At 43.3% G+C, this 10938-nt stretch overlaps 1 protein-coding gene across 5 annotated transcripts in view; it reads left to right on the top strand.

Annotated features, from left to right (window-relative positions):
• The first annotated feature begins 1330 nt into the window (after positions 1-1330).
• Positions 1331-10938, top strand: part of Enox1 (ecto-NOX disulfide-thiol exchanger 1) — a 568850-nt gene continuing 559242 nt past the window's right edge. For 2 of the 5 annotated variants that reach the window (XM_063232742.1, XM_063232740.1), the window contains exon 1: positions 1331-1469. The gene's annotated coding sequence lies outside the window, so the exon portion shown is untranslated. The remainder of the gene's footprint in view (positions 1470-10938) is intronic. The other 3 variants (XM_063232745.1, XM_063232743.1, XM_063232738.1) reach the window with 3 other exon arrangements.

The raw sequence follows: 10938 nt of genomic DNA, 5'->3' as shown, positions 1-10938 counted from the left end.
ACTGCCTGAGGGGGAAAAAAGCAGGCACACACAGGGAAAAGAGAGAAGTTAAAATCAAGCAAGCCTAGTGGGATGGTAATGATTTTCCCAGGATCTGAGTCTTTGCCTTCGGGATATATGAAGTTAGAAAGCAATGTCATTCATTCAACATTAATAGAAAACACACAAAGTTCGTGGGATGTGCTAAGTCCTGGAGGGCATGCAAAAAGTATGCAGAGCTCAATCTCTGCCTAGAGGATACCTTTCAGGAGGGGTGCTTCAAGTTTTCCCCAGGCCTTATGGCCCTCAATGAAATTCTTGGGTGAGTTTTCACTTATGGTTTAAAATACACACGGTAAAGTACATCAGCATGGCAATATAGCTGTTGGGAAGGAAAACGTGTAAATGTGCTTTAAAAATTATTTCTAAGGTACTACAATGTGGTCTGAATGGAGGAGGGAGCAGCGGTTCTTGCCCTGATCTGACTTGAAAGAGGCACTTGCTTAGATGACTGCATAATTAGCAGAATTCTAACAAGAAGGAGACTGGCACTCTGTGTGAGAAGTGGTAACTTTGAGAAAAAGCGGCCTCCAAGAGGGGAGGGGAGGCAATATTTCACCTAAAGTGATCACAACCACGGCCACGCCACCCTGGGCAGCCCAACCCGCACCCTCTACCCAGTCCAGACTGAAGGTTGCGCTTGACCAGATTCCCCCCCGCAGCTATCACACACGCTGCCGCCAAAGGCTCCTGGATTCCCGGTCCAGACTCTCAGCCAGCCCGGCGCCTCCAAGGTCGCCATGGCAACCGCGGGGTTCCCCACTTCGGTCCCTTAGCGCTCCGTGAAGAAGTTCGCTCCAACGGCGGCCTCTTCCCAGTGGAGACAGCGCCATCGCGGGCTGCGGGCGCCCCTCTGCCGCATCGGTGGCTGCGCACTCAGCTCGGTCCATCCGGGCTCGGACCCAGAACTGAGCGCGCCACGCTGCCTTCCAGTCTATCGCCACCCGGCGGGCAGCTAGCTCCTAGAGAAGCCAGACAGGCGTTCAAGCCTTCTTTCCCGGTTTTACGCATTTCCGGCGGCGAGGAATTTTGCCTCGGTCCCTGAGAGCATCCCTCAGCCCGGCTCCCCCTCCCCTCCGGACTCCCCACCCGGGCGCGCGCACACACTCTTCCACTCGCCGGCGCGCGTGCGCACGCCCGCGCACCAGACGCGGAGTCTCCAGCGCTCCGAAGCGGCTCCTCTCCGGGCGCCGCTACTCACACAGGCTGAGCCGCCGCGGGGCGTCCTCTGTCTGCTGCGGCGCCGGCGGCGGTGGCGGTGGCGGCGGAGCGGCGGCTGCAGCCCGGCCCCGGTCTGGCCGCGTGGAGCCCGGGACGGAGTCCGGGAGAAGCGGGGAAGGAGGAGGACGCCGAGGCTAGGAGGAGCCGCGCCGCGCCCGGCGTCCGACTTCGCGCGGCGGGCGCCTCCGCTCCCCGCGCCGCGGCCCCAGGTAAGCGGCCCCGCGGCCCGCAGCATCCCGGGCGCCGCCGGGCTCCTGGGCGAGGTTCCCGGTCCCCACCGCGCCGCGGGCCCGGGTCCACAGCGGGGAGGGGAGTGGGCGGGAGGGGGAGGGGAGTGGAGCGGAGGTGAGGCTGGCCGGGAGCGGCGCGCGGCAGCGCGGGCTTCGGTGGAGTACACGCGCCCTGCCCAGCTCGAGCTCCATCACTTTTACGAGCCGGGGGTGCCCGGCGCCCCAGACTGCTGTTCTCCACCCGCCACCCGTGTCGGCTCGGGGTTCGGCTCCCGCCGCCCGCCAGCCGCCTCCCCTGCACCTTGGACAGCGCACCCCGCCGCTCGCGGCCCCCGGCACCGCCCCGGGACCCTGTCCGACTGGCGCTGCCCTCGCGCTGCCTCCTCTTTCAGGTCGTCACCCTCCCACTCAGCATCCCACGTCCTCGCTTCCTTGGAGGACTCCGCTTTGGTGCGGGCCGGAAACTTTCCTCCCGGCCTGTTCCGCTCTAGGTACTATTGTTATCTGTGACTGCCCCGTCGCGCGGGGAACTAGACACCTTGGACAGGTCTTCCTTGGCGGGAGCGTACCCTGCCTGCCCCAGCCTGAGGCAAGGCAGGCACCAGGCAGCTGGACCTGGCGGCCGCCAGCGTGGAGAGCCCGCGCCTTTAGCAGCTGGATACCCGCGGGTTCTCCGCCTCTCTGGACACGTGCGCGCCTCCCACGGACGCGGCCCCTCCCGGCCCACCCCACGTCCTTCCCTTGCATGGCCACGGCCACCCCATAGGTTGGACACCCGGGGATCGCGGGTCCTGATTGGCTGAAGGTGTAACCACGCCTCCTTCTGGAGGTGGGTGGTTCTGGAGTGTTGTGGTTGTCATCCCGCGGTGCGCACATGGGGGAAGTGGGGTCGACAGGTGGGGAAGTCAGGTTTGTGGGATTCCTGGGTTTCACTGTGTGTGGCAGCTTGGGCAGCGTTTTTCCGCCTGCACACCAATGCTCTTTGCTCAGTCATGGTCAGTCTTTCACTACTATACCATTTGTAAAAATCAGCTTGCAACCCTATTTTTAAGTTAAAATTGCATTCTTCTGTGGTAGTGCTTTTTAAAAGCAGAGCTAGGAAAATAGAAACAAGTGCGCGTGGAGAGGTTCACGGAAAGCCAGACTGCAGATTTGGGCACTTGAGTAGTTTGTAGAAAGTAATGGAAGGTATTCAAGGGATCTGAAGAGAGTGCAGAAAGGGGAAAGGAAAGTAATTCTTACAGGAGATACACAAGTGAGTGACCTTAAGAAGCTGAGGAAGAAGGATATGGGTCATTTGTAGGGTGAGAAGTGAAGGAGAAATGCAAGGCTGTGTCTGGAAAAAGTTGTCATTTTGACTAGTACTTTGTTCATGGATACACTTTGCTTTTGTTTTGCTGGCTTTGCACTTTTGATAGGCAATTTTATAGTAATAACATCTATCCATGTAATGCATATTGATTATTCCAGTTTCTTGCAATATACAGATTTTCAAATGGTAATGGATTTCGCAAAGTGAAGGGCCTCTCTAGAGGGTTGCATTAAATAGTTAAGTTAAAGAGCTTTTGAAATATTGTGAGAGAAGATAGATGAGGATTGGGTAAAATCCAAAGGTTGTTCTGGCATTCTTTAGGGCTTTTGCAGAAATACCTATTAATGATACTGATTTCTGTTCATTTTAAACAGTGATTGCCTCTACCATTTTCAAGCATTAGTGCCTTCCAGATGTTTTGATGTTGGTCTGTACATCTAAGAATATTACAATTCTTTAGAAGCCTTGTCAATGCAAAACAAACAAAAACTGATACAAGTTAGTTAATGTTGACAGCTTCCCTTGAGTACACTGTGTGTTCTGTAAGCTACTTAAACACACAAGTGTAACATAGCATGGCTGTTATCCCCCAGGGACGGTTGTGGAAATAAAGTGGGGAATCACGTGAAGCTTTTCCAGGGAGAACAATTATTATTATTTTTTTAAATCTTTTTCCTTTTTATCGGTACCGGGGATCGAACTCACGACTGCCTGCTTTCAAGGCAGGCGCTTATGCCGCTGAGCTAAATCCCCAGCCCCGAGAACAATTATTTTTAAGATAGGGAAAATTTAATATTCTTAGGTGAAAGCAGCAACACTATTTGAATTATCTTTGTATGAATTAGTAGCACATGATAAAAAGTAAAATAATGTATTTAGTATTAGATGATTCCAAACTAGATGGGAAAAGATTTCCATTTATTATTATGAATTGGTTTTCAGACTGCAGGACTTCATATTCAAAGGGGATTTGATACATCTGAAAAATTGAAAATTATTGCTGTTGTTGAGAAAATCTTACTATGTTTTCATTTCCCTAGTTCATACTTTGATTTGCTCTCAGGGATTTAGATTCTAGTTGTAGGCCTAACAAATTTAGATGGGTCTGCAAAGAAAGAATACACATATATTGTCACATGTATGAATTTACATGTATGATTTATATATGCTCATAATTTAGGGTACACTCATTGTATTAATATATATGTTATTGTCATCCTTAGAATTTTTGTTCATTTCTTCTTGTCCAAAAGGTGGCCCTGTTTTAAACTGTAGAAAGCATTATCACCAGTAGAATTGGCCAATAGATCATGGAAACAGACAATAGTATTTTGTTGCCTGGCAACCACCTACTGTGAATGAAAAAACAAAGCAGTGACAGCTGCTTCCACATCCTGATACTTAAACTGTAGCTCAGACATTGCAGCCCTCCAAACGAGACAGGTCTAAGTTTTATTTCACTAAGGTGAAGCTATTTTTTGATTTTTTAAAAGAGAATATAAATTTTTTCTACTGTAATAAGAATTATGTTGTTATTGTGGGAAGAAGTGAAGCATCTAATTGCAGTTGCCCTTCTAAGCCTATTACAAAATGAAAAAAAAATGCAGAATTTGGAGGATTGTTTAGACCCTTCTCATTCTTCTCTTTAGATTCATTAAACATTGTAAGCACATTTTCTGCTGTCATCAGGTGCTCTTAACATATTACAAAAACTTGAGTGGTCTGTGATACTTACATAGATGGCATGCTTTTACTGTAAAAGGAAAGTAGAGACTGATACTTTTGAAAAATCCTTTAATTTTAAGGAACACTGAGGCCTAGTGAAGTAATGTGACTTAATTCTGGTGATAGAGCCAGGATATCTTCCCCTTGGGAGCACTTGATCATTTCTTCGCATTTACTCCCCTAAATTACTCTTCTTTGTTCTTTGTTTACATAAAATTTGTTACCATGATAACAATAAGGATATTTAGAAAGTAAAGTAATATTTGTAAGTCTAAATTTAATATTGACACACTAGGCTAGATTGTGATTTTAGCTGCATTGTATACAACACATTCTGCTTTCAATCTCTAAAAGCCCCATTATTCCCACCACTTTCCCCAAATTACAGAATCTCTTGGTTTGGCAGTTGCTTACAGCTTTGGACTCTTGAATAATCTCTTTTTCTGTGTGTGACTTTTTAATGGGGATGAGATTGAAGTTTGTGATGTCCAGTTTGTCTAACCTGCAAGAGTTTAAATGATATAGGTAATTAACGCATCACTAATTACAATCTTCTATTCTGCAACACAACACGTACTGTACTGCTAGGTAGTACCCATGCTCCTTAAAGTAAATGAGACATATTCTGTTGCTGCATAATATTCATTTCAGGTTTTTATCAAAGCCATCCTTCCAGAGGGGCCTCCTGATTCCTATTAGTGGAAGATGAGTCATCTGTCCCTGAGAGAGGTAATCGTGCAGGTTGTTTCTTGCCTCTAGAATGACAAGGAATGGATTATTGGGTGCCAAACTTGGATTACATTTGCATAATTCAGACATTTCTTCTGAATTTAGGAAATACATTGTATAGACAGTATGATACATTCTGAGATTCCTTATGTTATTTTAAGGAATCTGTATTTCACTGCTTTATTGTTAATTCTAAAAGTATTTAACTTAATGTAACAATCTGAAGAAGAAAAATATGTGGTGAATTAATTGACGAAACAATGTAATGACATGTTGAGTACCACTGAAGAGACATTTTCACCAGAAATGATGTATATTAGATAGTTCATAACATTTGATCTTAAATTCACTGGGATCTTGAAATTTAGTTATCTTCCTTTTCCTATTTTCCTATACAAGATTTATATATATACGTATATATATATATGGTGTATATATGTATACAAACACATACACAATACTTACACTTTGCTTGCTAGGTATTGTCACACACATATACAATACTTACACTTTGCTTGCCGATCTCATCCTTCTGATGGAATGTTGTTGGAATTGATTTTTTTTGTATGGATAAACTTTAAACAAGAAATAGTTACATTTTGAATTTCCTTATGTCAGCTTCTGCTATTATAATCTGTAAACTCTACTCATCCAAATAGAATGATTGATAAAAATAAGCAGATGAGTAAATATATGAGTAGTATCCCATTTGCTACTTCCAAGCTAGCCAAGAATGCATATTTTCTCATTGTTAGACATTTACTTCTGGGCACACCCACCTATACATAGCATCTAGTGTCCCATAGACTTATTTTAAGGGTGGACAGAAATAGTATTTAATTGGGAGATCTGTGTGTGGTAGTATTTTAAAGTAAAGACAATATATGCAGATTTTTAGAAATGTAGTAACATAGAACATAGAATCAATTTTTTTTACTTCAAAACTTTTTATATTGGCAATATAACCAACCCATGTAACCTACAACTATGTCCATTACCTGCAGTAGAACGTGACATGTAGCAGACAGTATATATTTTGTAGAATTGTGTCTTTCCTCTTTCTGCATGGACAGATGCAAATATTTTAGTCTTTATCCATGTGAAGAGTAAAATCTTAGGGAGAACAAATTAGTGTAATTTTCTAATTGCTTTTATATAAAAAAAATAACCAATGACAACCGGTGAAATTTTGGAGTATACTTTTTGTCAGTGTAGAAAGTTACACAGGGTTATTGATTTTTTTAGGACTACTGCCATCCCAAGTACAGAACAGATCTTTAATAGCCCACAGCTGCATAACAAAGGTTATGGCAGCAAGTCTGAAGCAATGCTTTATTTAGTTGGTGCTGGAGGGTGAAGTTTGCTAACCCCAATGTAATTATCCAGACTGGAACATAGCCAAGGTGCTGTGGGTTAACCTCACAAACAGTGAGAGAAAAGCTCTGGATGGGGTCTTGGGGACCTCATTTTCAGGAGGACACCTTGAGCATCTAGAGAGCCTTAGAAATTATCAGCTACCTAAAGAATAGAGCCTGAAGTTGCTGTCCAGATACCTGGTGCCAAAATTCTGTTCACAGAAAGATGTCATAATTCTAGGTACTTATTACCATTGAAATGAGACCTTTCTGTTTATCTTGCTACATTGTTGTGGTATAAGTGGAGAGTGGGTGTCTTTGCAGACAACTTTAGAAGATAATAAGGTAGGTTCCAATTCCTTTTACCTCTACTTTCTACCATTGGCTAGGCTAGCTGTTTATTTTCTTTGCAGGGTTTTGTTCATATTTGCATGTCAGAAATTCTGTATTAAAATGTAAGTGGATAATGATAAGCATCCTTAATGTTAACGTACAAAATTCCAAACCGTAAGCTTTTTGAGTATCAATTTGATGTTGCAAGTGGAAAATTCCATGCTTGATCTTATTGTGAAAGGTCACAGTCAAAACACAGATGCATTAATTAAAATTATCTACAAGCTGCAATATAAGATATATATAAAACATTTAATAAATGAGTTTTATGTTCACAATTGGGTCTCATCTCCAAGGCATTTTAAATTCAGAAATTCACAACAGTTTTCATCCCCAGAATTTTGGATAAGGGATATTACTATACTTTTCTCGAGGAATTCCTGGGTGTCTTGTACATAGTAGGTACTTAATATATGTTTGTTTAATTCTAATAGGGAAATTGTACCTACTATTTTATTGGATAGGGGAAATTATTTTGTGTATGGAATTTTCCAGTGCCATTTAAGTAATTTTGGGATTCTTCTTCAAAAAACATTCAGCATTTAATGAATTGTAATGTATTTGACTCTGAGGATCATGAAGATTCTTAAGACACTATTCCAATTCATGGAAGAGAACGTATTGCTTGCAGTAAAGTGTAAAAATTCAGCTAATTTGACAGGTGACCATGCATAGGACAGTCACCCTGGAGCATAGATCAGGAAACAGACCATAGAGGATCTGAAAAGGTCCACCAGAGGTTTCAGATCTAATGAGTCTGGTCAGCTATTCTCAGATCTGCCTTTTGTAGGAATCCCGTGCGGTGCTTGTTACTATCTTGATTTGTAGATGTTATTTAAGGCCCAATGTATGGGATACTTTAAGGATATGGCCTAGTGTAGCACATCACATACACTGTATTCATAGATTCTGACACTTCATTCTCCAGTATATGCTAGTATTTTTTTGTGTATATCTCCTATTCCACACCCAAGTGCTTTCTTACTCATACATGGGGTATATTGGCAGTGAAGCACAGTTCACAGCTTCAGGAATTTACCTCAGCCATGACAGAAGAGCGCTGTGGAGTACCGTAAGATTCTTGGCCTTTGAGCACAGTAACTCTGGTGCATATTGTATACTGTGTCCCAAAGACCACCCATGGAACAGACTCATTAACCCACCTGGCTACTCTGCTGGACAACGTGAGGCTTAGTGGCTATTTCTCTCCAAACTTCTCTACCACGACTTCCTAGGATTGCTTCTTAAATAACAAGCTCACATTCCGGCTTATGGTCTGCTTCTCAGGAATTCAACATGAAATAAGGTAGAAGCTGCTTTAGTTTTTTTTTTTTTTTTAAATAATGAAGCAACTTTGGGAGACTCACTCTCACCTGATAGGAAGCTACTTAAAGACTTAGATGGAGCATCACACTTCAAATTTGGAATTTAGAAAATCACTGTGGCAGATAGGTGAGGAATGGATTGATAGAGGAGGATTGGGAGTAGGAGACCAGCCCTACAGACAAGTAGTTGTAAGTACTGACGATCAGGTGGTGACCTTGGAGATACAGACTGCAGGAAGGAATTCACGATGAATTTTGCTAGAAAGCTATGTTTAGAAAATTGGCATAACAGATGCCAGTGATATATGTTCAGTTAGCTCACAGTCACTCCCTAAAGGAGTTTTCAGTCCTCTACCATGCCCCATTGCCCTGCACTGTTCATTAGGCTTGGCAGCTCTACAGGGCTACGAATCCTCTGTTCTTCCTATAATCTTGGCTTGGCTTTCTAAAGTTAGGTTGTATAACTCTGGACATAAATAAGACAAGGAAAGATAAATTGAGGAACATAAATAATTCACCATTAGATCATTAAAGGAAGAAAGTGATATTTTATAGGAAGGATTTGTGAAGATGTAGAGGACAGTAGGATCTGAGAGATCTGTGTTGCCTGTCCATTTTGTGATGAATAGTGATTTTTTTCTCCTTGCTTGTGGCCAAGAAATGATTTTTATCCAGCATCAGTTTCTGGAAGACCTAGCATGACTCACTGTGCACTTATATCTATTGTTTTCCCTGCTACTCTGATAGACTATATTTTAGCTAAGTGAATGAGTGGTGGCTGGAGGCGGGGCTGCCTTGTTTTTCTCTTGTGCTGTCATAATGCCAGGCTTTCTACTGCAATTTCTCCTGCCAGTTCTTAGGCCACTAGCTCCCAAAGAAGATCAAGGAGTACAGAGAGTAGGAGAAAGAAAGCATAAATCCATAAAGAGAGCTGTTTTGAATTAAAAGCTTAATTACAAAACGAGCAAGTTAAAGCTTGTTAGATGATATGAAATAAGATAAGGCAGCCTTCTAATTACTATTAGAATGAATACTAATATTCTGGCTCTGGCGGTAGACAGAGATGTGAAGGCTGAATAATGAAACAAAAACAATCTGAAATCATCATATTTTGCAAAAGTAGCATTGAGTCAGTGACAAAAACAAAATTATGTGACATTATAGAATAGGTCAGCGAAGAACTTACTGAGTTTTGATTAACAAGGAGAGCAAAGCGTCATGACAGTGAAAATGCTGAGCATGTGTGTGTAAGAGGCCAGGTCACCGAAGATGAAGCACAGAGAAAAGGAACAGCCCTTGTTCATGTTGGGTATTATACACTTATGTATGATATTTTTAAGATACTTTTCACTTTGAGATAATTGAGGATTGACTTGTAGTTGTAAAAGCGATATAGAGATTCTGTGTTCCTGTTATAGCTTATAGTGTCCCCTCAAAGACACTTATAGGCAAGGCGTTTGGAAGGCAACTGAGTCATGGGCTGTAATACTGGACCGTAAATGTGTGAGACTGGGTTAGTCCTCTTCCCTTGGTGGCTCGCTGCTTCCTGCTGCCATGACGTGAGCAAGCCTCCTCTGCTATGCCCTTCTGCCACATGCCACCCTGCCTTGAAGCAGCTGACTATGAACTGAGACTTCTATAAACTGTGAGCTAAAATCAACCTTTTTTTCCTTTAACTTGTAGGTATCTGGCATTTTGGCTTAGCCATGAGAAAGTAACTGAAACAATACCCTTTACCTAGGTCCCACAAAGATAGCCTCTTGTAAAACTATAATGCAATGATATAATCAGGATATAGACATTAATACCATTCAGAACTCATGTTCAGAGTTGTTTGTTTTTATTTGCATTCATTTGTGTGTGTGCAAGCATTTATTTATGTATAATTATGATTATTTTTAAAAGTCAGAAAACTTTTCATTCTAGAATAAAAAAAATTCACCTGTTTGGGCTAACTTGGGCTTAATTGTGACTGATGAAAGGATAAGATGGATTAGGTTTTAGAGTCCCCTTTGAATTCTAAGATTCTGCAGAGCACCTTTGGGGGCCACCTGAACATGCCAGGGAGGTCTATGGGTGAGAAAAACAGCTTACAAGAGGTGAGATTTATTTTGGCTCATGCTTGCAGAGGTTTTACTCCATGGTTGACTGGCTCCATGGTATAAAGGCATGGGAGAGCTCACCTCATGGATCTAGGAAGCAGAGTGAAAGGGAGCTAGAGAGGAAGGAGACAGGGACCGACATAGTCCCTAGCGTCAGGACTCTGTGGACCACTCCTTTCATTTAGGCCCTGCCTCCTGTAATTGCCTCTCAGTCCTGCCGTCGGTGGGATCCTTCTTCCTTGTGATGGACGCAGCATTTCTGGCCCTGCTCTCTCCTTTGCACTGAGGGGCTCATTCCTGCAGGATGCTTGTCTGGGTTTGAGTTAGTTGACTTGGGTTTTGTTTAGCCCATGCCACAGCCTCTAGGGGAAAGCAGGAAGCGGGACAAAGCATAGTGTTATTTCCTTTGTGCTTACATGGTCAGTATCCTGGGAGGCCGAAATTCCTCCCGTCACACAGCTCATGCTCAACACACCCTTGGTTTGAACTCCGCACTAGTGACCTTGC

This window comes from Cavia porcellus, unplaced genomic scaffold (genome assembly GCF_034190915.1).
Source record: "Cavia porcellus strain 051 isolate PalLab524CR breed Dunkin Hartley unplaced genomic scaffold, mCavPor4.1 scaffold_21, whole genome shotgun sequence".
Classification (NCBI taxonomy): domain Eukaryota; kingdom Metazoa; phylum Chordata; class Mammalia; order Rodentia; family Caviidae; genus Cavia; species Cavia porcellus.
This window is presented reverse-complemented; position numbering and strand designations above follow the sequence as displayed.